Source organism: Rattus norvegicus, chromosome 9, assembly GCF_021556685.1.
Source record: "Rattus norvegicus strain SHRSP/BbbUtx chromosome 9, alternate assembly SHRSP_T2T, whole genome shotgun sequence".
In the NCBI taxonomy this organism is placed as follows: domain Eukaryota; kingdom Metazoa; phylum Chordata; class Mammalia; order Rodentia; family Muridae; genus Rattus; species Rattus norvegicus.
This window is the reverse complement of record NC_141542.1, coordinates 63,949,356-63,964,378: the sequence shown is the minus strand read 5'-3', so window position 1 is coordinate 63,964,378 and position 15,023 is coordinate 63,949,356. Positions and strand designations below refer to the sequence as shown.

The following is a 15,023-nucleotide window of genomic DNA, read 5'->3' as shown; positions in this document are numbered from 1 at the left end:
TGCCAGAATACCGGCAGAGCCCACGTTCAAAGAACCCAGTTGCTCACAATAGTACTGACTTTTAAAATTTCCATTAATTCTTCTATCCTTATCTTTTTTTTTTCCTTTTCTTCGGAGCTGGGGACTGAACCCAGGGCCTTGTGCTTGCTAGGCAAGTGCTCTACCACTGAGCTAAATCCCCAACCCCTCTATTCTTATCTTTATTATGCCTGTTCTCTGCTCTTAAGTAGCCTGGAGTAGCCGGTTATCTTTTCCCCTGCAGGGGCTCCCAGCATCTAAGTCTTAAGCCCTGCCATTCAGTGTTCTGCCCAGGTCAGTCTGTGGGACACAGCTTACACCATCCCAGAAATATGCACAGCAACTCAGCCCGTTTGTTTTAGTCTGGAACCCACACAGCTGGGGAAAATCTGCAGCTGAGAGAGCAGTTCTTCTTAGCTCCTATTTTGTCCTAGTCCTGAACCTGCACAGCTTGGGGAAAAACTGTGTGTTCCCCGCTTCCTAATCTTAAAGGAACAGCATGTGTTTTCTATTCGGGGATATCAAATTAATTTTTAAAAAGTGAGTTTTTGCCCAAAGTTAAGGTATCAAATATAGTAAACAATATCAAAAATTCCAGCAAAGGGTATCTACCCACCTTAGACCATCTATGTTCCCAGATGAAGGACACATACAGCCTTTGTATTTTTAAATATGCCTCAGGCAGCACAAGAGCTGGGTAGCTGCCCTCCTTCCATGCTGTTGGAATCAATTTTCCTTTCTTTAACCCAAGTTATTACTCACTATCCTTCCTCTGGGCTGCTCTTAGCTTCAATTGGCCAGCCCACATTTATGATTTTATGATTCAGTTAACCCATGGCCGCTTTCCTTCTCCCTCAAGCATGTTCTTCTTCTACTCCACGGTGGTGTCTCCTCCTCCTTCGGCAAGCTCATGGAACCCCAGTACCACCTATGTCTCTTCTTCCCAGCCGTTAGCTGTTGGCATCTTTACTCACCATCAAAATTAACCTGGGGGCAGGGTCCCAGGGCCTGCAAGCAGCTTCCAGATCTTGAGGGCCTGCACGTAGCATAAACGATAAATAGTAAAAGATAAAATGTCAATATCCAAGGAGCAAGGCTTTTGCAGACTCATCATCAGAGCTTTGCATAGATCATATTGATAATGGCTGTCTTTGTTCTATATATAGGCTGCAAACCTGTAGCCTATGCCATAGATTGCCTTTCTAATTGGTTCCTTATATAGTGGGTATCTGGTCATTGCCAAGTGGAAACAAACATACTATACTAACATACAAATTAAGTCTTCCTCTGGTGGTCCCTGGAGGTTCATCATGGTTAATGGGGACATCCAATAAGTACAATCTGGGGGAATTCCAAATGTGAACACATGCAATCTTCTAAACAAGACTTTTAATGACTCCATAGTTTTATAGAAACAATTAACAAAAAAGTTTCTGGCTAAGGAGGAGTTTCCTAGGTGACATTGATGTCCTGGGTACATTCCCCAGTTCTTCCTATTAGGAATTCTTGCTTATTGAAGAAATGTTTAAGAAGAAACAAACTTACTCTTAAGTTTAGTACAAAAGGAATGCAAAATGTCGTGAACCAAAATACTTCTTTCAGCCAATGAATCCAATTATATACATGGTAACACACAGCATCAAAATGAAAAATTCTAGCTAATTGGTCCCATATGCCACACTTTTTCTTCAATTCCTTATTCCAGTCCTTACAAATGTAGGTGTTGCTCTGGGTACGCCAACCATATTGTATAATTAATTCTGCTGTATTATGCCCCAATCCTTTATCTTGCCTCAGGAGTGTTAGATGTATGCTCTGTAAGTGTTTCTCATTGTGCTCTGCTGTTGCATCAATTTCTATAATGATTTTAACAAACTTATCCATGTGGTCTTTCTTTAATTCAAAATCAAACTGTGCATCAGACGAGAAGTAATATTTTTGTTGGTGGTTTACTATGGTTATTCTCAGCCAACTGTATACTGCCGCCTGTGAACAATTATGCACTAGTTAGCATCCTCTAGTTATGCTCCAGTCTATGTGATTATCATGCATGATTATTTCATTTAAATAACTGCATCTAGCTATAGTTTCATTATTGGTGCGTACCAAGAATTTATAGTTACCCAGGGTAACTACCCAGGGTTTGTACAGTCTGAGGCGCAGTGGAATATGCCAACGTGTTTCTGCCATCTTTCTTGTGGGTATGTGTGGGTATAAATATGTGTTGGGTCCTAGTCTGTAAGTGTGTTCCATGGGGATGTATGCTGGTGTGCTAACATTTATCCATATGAAGCCATCAATTGGTCTTACCCAGGTTTTCTCCTATGTATATGGTATTTTAAACAACTTAAAGGTTGTGGTATATGTTTACCAATGTTTCCATTCTGTATATTATCTAAAAATTTTATACTAAGTTTCATAAACATATGCCTTCAGCACAGTAAGACATTCTTTCAGTGCCCAGAATAGTTTGAAATTCTGTGGTTTGTCTGCCCATTCTTGTTGCAAACAATGTGTCTAATTCTCTAGTTGTACTTTCTACATTATGTTTATAGATTTGGCACATAACCAAGTTATGACTAGTGGTGATGAGATTTAATGTCCTTTTGTATTTCCAACCATATGTTTCCATGGTTTTTAATACATAAATTGATTGTGATATTCCATGCAATGTTTTGCCTGTGTCTGCATTAATTTTTTGTGTATGATAGAACTCTGTTTTAATGGGTTGAATAATGGTTATTGCTACTCCTCTGCCCATGGTACCTCCAAGGATTGCTCCAACCACAAAAGCTCCTACTGCTAATGCTTGTAGGGGTTTTCTTCTGTATTTATTCAATATGAAATACTGTAGCTCATAATAAAGTCCATCTGGGCAATATGTTTTGGGTGGTAGTAATATCATCCAATTAATTTTTAACTGTATGGGTCTAATTCTTGGCAAGAGAATGACTTGTGCTGGTTATGATGTGTCTGGTTCAATCAATGGAGCTGTTACTAGTTTTGGTTTACCTGGTTGTGGTATAATCCCTTCTCTAGAATAGCGGGATATTGGAAATTTAATCTGCATAGGATCATTATATTATATGGTATCTCTGTCTACTAGACATGGTGTATTTGAATGTTCTGAATTGTGTCATAATTTCCTGGTTACAAATTTTATCCAATAATTCCCCAGTCATATTTCACACATTTGCTTTAGGTTTGTGCACTGTCTAATCTGATATCACACATTCTTTATATTGTGAATTGGGCATTAAACAAATATAATACATTAAGGTATTATATATAACTTTTAAATGCCCTTCAGGTAGTACTATGTACAATTTCCTGAAGAACAGCCAGACTGATTTCCAGAGTGGTTGTCCCAGCTTGTGGTTCCACCAACAATGGAGGAGTGATCCTCTTTCTACACATCCTCACCAGCATCTGTTGTCACCTGAGGTTTTGATCTTAGCCATTCTGACTGGTGTGAGGTAGAATCTCAGGGTGGTTTTGACTTGCATTTCCCCGATGACTAAGGATGTTGAACATTTCTTTAGGTGCTTCTTGGCCAAATGATTTTCCTCAGTTGAGAATTCTTTATTTAGCTTTGTACCCCATTTTTAAATAGAGTTATTTGATTTTCTGGAGTCTAACTTCTTGAGTTCTTTGTATATATTGGATATTAGCCCTCTATGGGATGTAGGATTGGTAAAGATCTTTTCCGAATCTGTTGGTTGCTATTTTGTCCGAATGACAGTGTCCTTTGCCTTCCAGAAGCTTTGCAGTTTTATGAGGTCCCATTTGTCAATTCTTGATCTTAGAGCATAAGCCATTGGTGTTCTGTTCAGGAAAATTTCCCCTGTGCTTATGTGTTCCAGGCTATTTCCCACTTTCTCTTCTATTAGTTCCAGTCTACCTGGTTTTGTCAGTGTATCGGAGGTCCTTGATCCACTTGAACTTGAGCTTTGTACAAGAGGTAAGAATGGATCAATTTGCATTCTTCTACATGCTTACCACCAGTTAAACCAACACCATTTGTTGGAAATGTTTTTCCCCCCACTGGATGGTTTTAGCTCTTTGGTCATAGGTATATAAGTTCATTTCTGAGTCTCCAATTCTATTCCATTGTTCTACCTACCTGTCTCTCGACCAATACCATGCAGTTTTTTATCACTATTACTCTGAGATCAGGGGTGGTGATTTCCCAGAAGTTATTTTATTGCTGAATCTAGTTTACATTATCCTGGTTTTTTTTTAATTCCAAATGAATTTGCAAATTGTTCTTTCTAACTCTGTGAAGAATTGACTTGGGATTTTTGATGGGGATTGCATTGAATCTGTAGATTGCTTTTGGCAAGATGGCCATTTTTACTATATTTGCCAATCCATGAGCATGAGAGATCTTTCCATCTTCTGAGATCTTCTTCAATTTCTTTCTTCAGAGACTTGAAGTTCTCGTCATACAAATCTTTCACATAGTGGATTGCGTTGATGGATTGCCATATATTGAACCATCCCTTCATCCCTGGGATGAAGCCTACTTGGATCATGATGGATGATCATTTTGATGTATTCTTGGATTCTATTTGCAAGAATTTTATTGAGTGTTATGTATTGATATTCATAAGAAAAATTGGTCTGAAGTTCTCTTGCTTTGTAGGGTCTTTGTGTGCTTTAGAAGTAAGTGTAATTATGGCTTCAAAGAATGAATTGGGTAGTGTTCCTTCTGTTTCTATTTTGTAGAATAGTTTGAAGAGTATTGATATTAGGTCTTATTTGAAGGTCTTATAGAATTCTGCACTAAACCCATCTGGTCCTGGGGTTTTTGTTTTTGTTTGTTTGTTTGTTTTTGTTTTTGTTTGTTTTCATTGGAAGACTTTTAATGGGTTCTTCTATTTCTTTAGGCATTATGGGACTGTTTAGTTGTTTTACCTTATCCATATTTAACTTCGGTACCAGTATTTATCTAGAAAATTGTTCATTTCTTCCAGATTTTACTGTGTCATTGAGTATAGGCTTTTGTAGTAGGATCTGATTTTTTTTTCAATTTCCTCAGTTTTTTTTTGTTATGTCTCTCTTTTCATTTCAGATTTTGTTAACTTGGATACCCTCTCTGTGCCCTCTGGTTAGTCTAGCTAAGGGTTTATCTATTCCATTGATTTCTCAAAGAACCAGCTCCTAGTTTTGTTGATTCTTTGTATAGCTCTTTTCTGTTTCTACTTGCTTGATTTGAGCTCTGAGTTTGATTATTTCCTGCCATCTTGTGTGTATTTGCTTCTTTTTGTTCTAGAGTTTACAGATGTGCTGTCAAGTTGTTAGTGTATGCTCTCTCCAGTTTCTTTTTTGGAGGCACTCAGAGCTATGAGTTTTCCTCTTAGCACTGCATTCATTATGCCCCATAAGTTTGGGTATCTTTTGCCTTCATTTTCCTTACATTCTAAAAAGTCTTTAATTTCTTTTATTTTTTTCTTGACCAAATTATGATTGGGCGTAGTGTTGTTCATATGTATGTGGGCCTTTTGTTATTTTTGTTGTTATTGAAGACCAGCCTTAGTCCATCATGATCTGATTGGATGCATGGGATTATTTCAATCTTCTTTGATGTGTTGAGGCCTGTTTGTGACCAATCATATGGTGAGTTTTGGAGAAAGTACCTTGAGGTGCTATAAAAGAAGATATAAGATGGAAGGTTCTATAGATATCTGTTAAATCCATTTGGTTTATACTCTATATTACCAGCATCCTCCTCATCTACCTCTTCTTCATTATCATACTCATAAATCTGTTCTTCTAGTGCTAGAGTTGTTTGATTATCCTGATAACCAATTTACTCCAGGCCATCTTTGGATATGGGTGCAAAGCACAACTTTAAAAATGTGGGACTGATAGCCATATCACAGTCAAAGATTGCTTCTGTTTCTATGCCTATAAAAGTGTTTATATAACCTGTTGATGTTTTCTAGATGTTATATTTTAGCTGTGATGGTTTTCTCCAATCATTATTGAATATATCTCTAGCATTGGATGCATGGGGCTCCCAGTTCTGTGCCCCTGGCTACGGGGTATGGCCCCCTAGCCGCCACTACTTGGGGCCGCCTGCTCAAGATCCCTCCAGGCACTGTGAGTGGAGGCGTTGGGGAGCCTTGGAACCTCAGACTAGTTTTGAATCCCTGCTCTGCCAGTTACTAGCTTGCGGTTTTAAGTGCCCAATTGCCTGCCATCAGTGAGCTCTGCCATTAGTGGGAAGGTTCCCCAGCACTACGTGTGGCGTTTCTGCATTGGCCTACACTCAGCACCCCACTTCTTGACAGTCTTCACCTATTGAAAATGTTGTAAGACCCCAAAGTGGTCTTAGCTCAGGAGCATGACCCACAGAACACAATATGACAACAGACCGATGCAATGGCAAGAGGTTTATTGATCCATGCACATGGGGTTGCTCATCCTCGCAGGGAGAGTCAACCTTGAACTCAAACAGCACACATCTTTTATATTTTACAAAGGGCAGACCTCAGCAACAGGGCTACCTGTTACTTTGATTGGTGGAACACAGGACAAAGGATAGCTTCAGTCGTTGGTTGGTTCACTCAAGGGGGTGTTTTTGGCTTAATTGGCCAATTTCCTCATCCTGCTGTGCACCTGGCCTCAGAAAGTTCCTGGAGAGGGGTGGGGTGGGGGGAGCTGGGGAGTCAGATAAGGTCAGGCTGACACATATGGTGGTTTTTCTTGGAATTTACCACAGGGAGGGGTAGGGGAGTCTTTTTCTGAGAACAGCTTTGTTTTGGCTGGTCTCAACTTAAGCCTGGTCACTCTTACCACCAAAACCTTGTTTCTATATTCCCAGAACCTTGTTCTTACATCTTTGTTTCTCATATCTATGAAACTTCTTTCTTCAGACCCACTACCTCAGCTGTGCATCCCCGTGTCGGGGTTACCGCCTTCTCTGCCGCCTCAACTTCAGTCTCAATGTGGTGGAGAACCTGGTGCTGCTCGTGCTCACCTATGTCTCCTCCTCCGAGGTCTTCATCATCCACGAAAATGCTTTCATTGTGTTTGACGGGGCATCCCTTAGTTACATGCTCCTCACTTGCATTCTCTGGCAGCTGACCAAGAAGCACACAGTAAGTCAGGAGGATTGTAAGTCCTACAGCTGGAAACAGCAGCTCTTCATCATCAACTTTATCTCCTTCTTGGAGCTGGCTGTTACTTCTGGCACAACATGTATTGTGAAGCTGGAGTGTATACTATCTTTGCCATCCTGGAGTATACTGTTGTCCTAACCAACATGGGGTTCCACATGACAGCCTGGTGGGACTTTGGGAACAAAGAGATGCTAATAACCTCTCAGCCTGAGGAAGAGATTCTACACCCTTCTCTGATGCTGGGAAACAAGAAACCAAGTCCTGAGGTTCATGACTGTCTAGTTTTTGACCTTTATATAGACTCTTTTCACTAAGGTTAGGGTCCAGAGCAGTGGCTGCTACCTGACGATCACAGCCATTTATCTCTGTTCATTCATCGGACAGATGCGTCTAGCAATCTACCGTGCACACCCAGATTGTGTACACCCAGGTGGTAGTTCTATAACTTGCCCAGGTGTTCTACAGGTGTACCCTCTTCCCCATCAGCCTCATTGTGTTCCTGTGTATGACTGGGGGAAGTATGTTGTGTGATTTCTAAGGGCTTTGGTCTCCGAGGTCATCCAATGGAAGTGGTGTTGTGTCGTACTTAACAGATAACTTGTCCCAGAAGCAGTATCAAGCATAGGATATGTTTTCATTTCCCATCTAAAACCTCTGGCTTCTTGGAATATGTCTGTAATCCCAGCATGTTGGAGGCTGAGATGGGTGGACTGCTTCAAGATCCATGCCAACCTGGGCTACACAGCCAGACCTTGCCTCAAAAATGAAATAAGATGCAAGGCACGGTGGCACATGCCTTTAATCCCAACACAGCAGAGACAGGCAAATATCTGTTGAGTTCAAGGCCAGCCAAGGTTATACAGTAAAACCCTGTTTTAAGGAAAAAAATCAAAGAACCCTAAAATCACAGCCTTCTAAGACCCTTCCCTCCTTGGACAGGGGGTAGGGGTCAGAGGTAGATTTCCCTACTCCAGAATGGGTTCCTTGGCTTTCCTTTATCCTCGATACTGTCCCATATCCCCAGCTCTCATTTGTATATTTTATTTCAAAGGACAGTAATTTTTTCTTTTGTCAACAAATAAAATAAAATAAAATGACATTTTAGTGGACTTTGCTCATGAATGTTAGTATTATTTCCATCTGCAGTGTCTAACATATAGATCTTAAAAAGATGGGCTGATATGGTTGCTGCTCTGACCTGAGAGCAGCATCTTTTAACCACCCATAATTATACAATAAGCACATTTCTGCCAAAAGGAGTGTATGAATTATGAACCATGTCCAGTATCTCTCATCTGTCCAATAACCTGATAATTTTCAATCTATTTCTGCAATAGTGGGGTAGATAGTGGTATTAAAAATTCTGGGGAGGTCCCAATGTTTGGTACTGAGGTGGTTCATTTTACAGAGGGAGTAGTAGCACTACTGGTTTCTGTGGCTCTTGTGCTGACACTGTGTCTGAGCCTGTGGTGCCTAGGTAAGGTGCTGGAGGCTCTGTATTTGTCGATGTACTGATTATGGTGTTCCCAGTTGTATTGTTGCCTGATGTTCCCTGACATAATCCCCCAAACAATAGGAGCCACAAGCATGATGGTGTTAATATGCTTGCAGCTGTATCCACCCATGGGGAGGCCATGATAATTATGGCTATTCCTGCTATTGCTCCCAGGGGTATATACATGATAGGCATGCTGAGATGTTTCCAAATTTATGCTATGTTTAGTTTTGCTATTATCCAGTGTAATGCTCATGAAGTCACTACCAACATTAAGAGGATTGCCAGGGTACCTTAACTTGTATAATGATGTAGGAACCCACTCCAACAAATTGTCCAATTGGTGACACTTCATGTTGGTTATGTTTGTCCCTTAACTTGTTTTTCTTTTTTTTTTTTTCTTTTTTTTCTTTTTTCTTTTTTTTTTTTCCGGAGCTGGGGACCGAACCCAGGGCCTTGTGCTTGCTAGGCAAGCGCTCTACCACTGAGCTAAATCCCCAACCCCCTTGTTTTTTGGTTGAACCATGTATTACAAAATTTACCACTAGCACTACAGTATTAATAATTATAATTATTTCTAGGCATGTATAATAAAATCTTTCACATAAAGTTCTACTAAGACTCATATGCCATGCAATATCTTCCAGTCTGGAAAGTTTTTTTTTTTCCAGAGCTGGGGACTGAACCCAGGGCCTTGTGCTTGCTAGGTAAGCGCTCTACCACTGAGCTAAATCCCCAACCCCCAGTTTGGAAAGTTTTAGGTGGGCTTTACCTTGTGTAATCCAGACAGTGTTTCCCTGACCTTGGGTCACCACTTCTGCTGCTTCAAATGTCTGATCCTTCTCATTCTTATGAATCTATTTATAGTTCTTAATTAGCACTTTATCTTGTTCCATTGGGTATTCTATATCTATGTTATATTCTATTGTCTCTTGTATCTGTGATTTTCTATTCAATTTTAATCTTGTTCAATTTAGTTCATGTATGCATTTCAGTTCTTGTGCCAGGTAGCTATTCTTATCTCTACTTGCTAGCTTAGTTTTGAGCAAATCATTAAACCTTCTGATGGCTCCTGCTGCTGTTGTCTGATAAGTCATCTGATACTCCCATTGCATATTCATAAGCTTACAAAAATTTTAACCTTGTTCCCTGTGAAATTCATTTCTTGATCAGATTGTATAATATTTGGAGTCCCAACATGAGAAATCCAATCCTATAATGTAAGTATGGTTTTAAAGATTGCTTTGGGTGTCGTCCACTTTTGGCAGATCCTAATCTTGTGCATAGGTCTACCAAGGTGCATGTATATGCTCCTTTCCATTGACTTAATGGTCCTATAAAGTCTATGGTAAGGTATAATTGAAACTCATCCTATGTCCTGTTTTCCCTTATAATTGTGTGTGAATCTAGTTTTATCTCTTGGGCAAGGTTTGCACTGGTTTATGGCATCGTTAATCTTTTTCATGTCACCTTTACATTTCTACTTGAAAACCAATGGAACGTGGCATACGTTCCTGCATCTCCAGTGTTTCATGTATTTTTAATGTTTCTTCAGTGTTCATATCTGTCTTTAAGGTTCTAGTTTATATTGGCTTCCATTTTGATTTAAATCTTAATTTGTTGGAGTCTATCTGTTCCGCCTTCCAATTTTGTTTTAATCTAATTGCTAGGCTGGCAAATTTATCCACTGTACCATTATGTCGATATTAGTCTCCTTCTTTACCAGTATGGGCGTTTGCACGGCATATATATATATATATATATATATATATATATATATATATATATGTATATGTATATATATATACATATATATATCCCTTTTGACTATATTATATAATCCTATCCAAAATTCCATAGACCATATATCTTTGCCATTAATTTTCCAATTGCTCATTTTCCATTTACATGACCATATGAATGGCTATACCATTGGCTCCATACCATGAGTTGGTAAACGAATGTAGTACATTTTGTTTTACTTTGAAGCTTCGCTTTGCTGCTGGTGTGCCTGCTACTACTTCTGCATTTTGCACAGATTTAGCAATTCCTTGCTTTGTGATCACCATTCCATCCTCTGGTCTGTAGGCTGCTGTCTTCCACAAGACCGTGGTCTGTTTACTGGTGCAGAGCCATTTGTAAACCGGGCATTAACCAGGGAAAGCTGGTACTCCCCTGTCCTTCGATGCCTTGGTGGTACCTGTTTCTGGGGAGGGGTGGCATTGGCATGATTGATAATCCCTGTGGAGTCCTAGGGCAGTTGGTCTGAAGTATCAACTCTGATGCCTTTGGTGCTGACCCCTTTGCAGAGTGGGTACCAGAGCAAAGGTGCTCTACTAAGTACCACTCCACTGTAGTACTTTACCTTCCATGGGTAGACTGGCCCATGCTTCCTCTGGTGCCTTGATCCAATTTAGGATCAGGATGGTGGTTCTGAATATTACTCAATTGTTCTGTGGTGTGCTGTGGCAAGTTTTTAAGGCCTGATATGTTGTCCAAATTGTTTTCTCAAATAGAGAGAATTTCCAACCATGGGAAGCATGTACAATACAAGCATACTGGCCATTCTCTACCATTTCTTTTGGCAAAGATATTCCAGTTTCGAGACTGTTTGAGGAACAATATATCTAAATATGCTATATCATCTCGTTGAATGTACTGCAGTTTAGAATATTCCTTTATATATTCTAGCACTGTTTTCACAGCTTGTTCTTGGGGTTTATCCCAAGTGAAATCATTTGCTTTCCTCCTAATATTATACAAGGGTTGCTGCTCTTCCTACCACATAGGCAGCAATTGGCCTCAAGGTGTTGGTAATTGGCCTATGTTTTTCCATGTACCTTCTGCTCTTCCTAACACATATGCAGCAGTTGGCATCAAAGTGTTGGTAATCAGTAGTGATGAGGACCCTCACCACTCACTCTTTTGAGTGCTTCAGCACCTGTTCGCTTCAGTAGCACTTAGGTTCGACGTGGTGGTTCCTTCTTTCACTGTCCCCCTTACAGCTCTGGCTAGTTCTGTGCCTGGGCTGCAAGTAATTTTGTATGACCAGAGGCTTATTGACAATTTGGTGAAATTTAGAAAAAATAGGAATAGTTTTGTTCTTACAGGGTCCACTTTCCTTCTCAGGATTCCACCTTGAAGGTGGAATTCTGCGAACTATCATAACTGATGTGAGTCATGTCCAACTTATGCCTGGAAAGGAAAGACCAAGTCCAGATATCATTTGACTTCAAGGTTTATTCACTACAAGGACAAGGATCAGTCCACCACATATGTATGGGGTACCTGACTCAGAAGCAAGTGGCAGAGAGGCTCACAAGAAAGGCTCACCACTTCAATGAGAAGCATCATGCTACTACACACATATCAGGTACCTGACTAAAAAGTAAGTGGCAGAGAGGCTCATAGGCAAAGCTCACAATCTGTTCATCACTCGGCATGTCTCAGGTGGTGGCTCCTTCCTCTGGATCCTCTATCTTAAAGCAGCCAGAGTGGCAGTCAGTTGTCCTCTGGTTGGAGAGCAAGACAGCACAACGAGCTTCACTGTCACAGCATCAAGGACTCTGCCTGCCTGATGCAAGCCTCTGCTTTTATTTGCTACAATGGGCAGTCACCGTCTAGTCAATTACACTCTAGCATTACGTCATCACCCAGTACTTCATTCTTATCTACTACACATAGCTTACATGAACTACCTGTTCCTCACTGTAACATCCAACTCAATCTTATTTTTATTCCTTACTTAATGCTCTCCACACCAAAATTTGTTAGAAGACAAACTTTAGCTTATCCAGTGAGTACACAGCAAAGGCCAGCAGATGAAAATGATCCACAAATTTATAATGGATTCAAATGGCAGCCCACGGATATGCTGGATTTGAGAAATTTATGGAAAGTGTCAATAATTATGAAATACATTCACCATGCATAAAACAAATCTGGGCTTCTTGAGTGAACAAAAATAGAATAATCCCCCAAGACTGGAAAGAAATGACAAGAGTAATATTAGAACCTGGGCCATAGTTACAATGGCTTTCATGGTGGAAAGAAGAAGCTAAAGAGATAGCATAGAAAAATAGAGTCCAAGATGTCAATATTTCTAAAAGCCGACTGCTAGGTGAAGGTCAATATACTTAAACAGAAATACAAACTGTATATAATAAAGAAACCTTGACATTTTCCCCCATAGCAATCTTTAATGCCTGGGACAAGACTGAAGAAACAAGAAAAAGACTTGAGCCATTTACTTAGGTTGCACAAGGCTCCAAAGAAACATTCACTGTTTACAAAGATTAACTTCAGATATAGATAGAAAGATATCAGATCCATTAGTTTAAAAGGCACTAATTGAATCTAATTGAGTACCAACAGGTGATTATACCATTGATGTCATGATCAACATCTATTGATGAATGGATTAGGAATATGATTGGTGTTAAATCTTATTCTTCTGAGAAACCTTACTAGGAAAAGCTATCCCTAGGGGTTATGAGAAAGGCCAAATTAAAAAAATGTCCAAATTGGGGGCTGGAGAGATGGCTCAGCGGTTAAGAGCACTGGCTGCTCTTCCAGAGGTCCTGAGTTCAATTCCCAGCAACCACATGGTGGCTCACAACCATCTGTAAAGAGATCCGATGCCCTCTTCTGGTGTGTCTGAAGACAGCTACAGTGTACTTATATATAATAAATGAATAAATCTTTTTAAAAAAATGTCCAAATTGCTGTGAACAAAGTCATTTCAAAAAGAATTACAAAGAAAACCAAATTGAGTCCAAAATAGAGCCTATGCCATCTGGTATATGTGAAAGACAGCAGAGCAGCTCTCTGCTCCCAGACCCGGTGAGAGAGAGACCCAACCGCCTGGTCAGGTGGGCACTCCTGAGGCTGGAGAGCAGAAGAGAACACCAACACTGCTCACCCCTGCCCACATCCCTGGCCCAAGAGGAAACTGTATAAGGCCTCTGGGCTCCCGTGGGGGAGGGCCCAGGAGCGGCAGGACCCCTGCCAGAGACACCGCCGGACCCTGAAGGAAACAGACCTGATAAACAGTTCTCTGCACCCAAATCCCGTGGGAGGGAGAGCTAAACCTTCAGAGAGGCGGACAAGCCTGGGAAACCAGAAGAGACTGCTCCCTGCACACACATCTCGGACGCCAGAGGAAAAAGCCAAAGACCATCTGGAACCCTGGTGCACTGAAGCTCCCGGAAGGGGCAGCACAGGTCTTCCTGGTTGCTGCCGCAGCAGAGAGCCCCTGGGCAGCACCCCACGAGCGAACCTGAGCCTCGGGACCACAGGTAAGACCAAATTTTCGGCTGCAAGAAAGCTGCCTGGTAAACTCAAGACACAGGCCCACAGGAACAGCTGAAGACCTGTAGAGAGGAAAAACTACACGCCCGAAAGCAGAACACTCTGTCCCCATAACTGACTGAAAGAGAGGAAAACAGGTCTACAGCACTCCTGACACACAGGCTTATAGGACAGTCTAGCCACTGTCAGAAATAGCAGAACAAAGTAACACTAGAGATAATCTGATGGCGAGAGGCAAGCGCAGGAACCCAAGCAACAGAAACCAAGACTACATGCCATCATCGGAGCCCAATTCTCCCACCAAAACAAACATGGAATATCCAAACACACCAGAAAAGCAAGATCTAGTTTCAAAATCATATTTGATCATGATGCTGGAGGACTTCAAGAAAGACATGAACACACTTAGGGAAACACAGGAAAACATTAATAAACAAGTAGAAGCCTACAGAGAGGAATCGCAAAAATCCCTGAAAGAATTCCAGGAAAACACAATCAAACAGTTGAAGGAATTAAAAATGGAAATAGAAGCAATCAAGAAAGAACACATGGAAACAACCCTGGATATAGAAAACCAAAAGAAGAGACAAGGAGCTGTAGATACAAGCTTCACCAACAGAATACAAGAGATGGAAGAGAGAATCTCAGGAGCAGAAGATTCCATAGAAATCATTGACTCAACTGTCAAAGATAATGTAAAGCGGAAAAAGCTACTGGTCCAAAACATACAGGAAATCCATGACTCAATGAGAAGATCAAACCTAAGGATAATAGGTATAGAAGAGAGTGAAGACTCCCAGCTCAAAGGACCAGTAAATATCTTCAACAAAATCATAGAAGAAAACTTCCCTAACCTAAAAAAAGAGATACCCATAGACATACAAGAAGCCTACAGAACTCCAAATAGATTGGACCAGAAAAGAAACACCTCCCGTCACATAATTGTCAAAACACCAAACGCACAAAATAAAGAAAGAATATTAAAAGCAGTAAGGGAAAAAGGTCAAGTAACATATAAAGGGAGACCTATCAGAATCACACCAGACTTCTCGCCAGAAACTATGAAGGCCAGA

General features: G+C 40.6%; 1 pseudogene; it reads left to right on the top strand.

The window, feature by feature from the left end:
- The first annotated feature begins 2,753 nt into the window (after positions 1–2,753).
- Pgap2-ps2 (post-GPI attachment to proteins 2, pseudogene 2) lies at positions 2,754–7,459 on the top strand (annotated as a pseudogene).
- Positions 7,460–15,023: the final 7,564 nt, after the last annotated feature.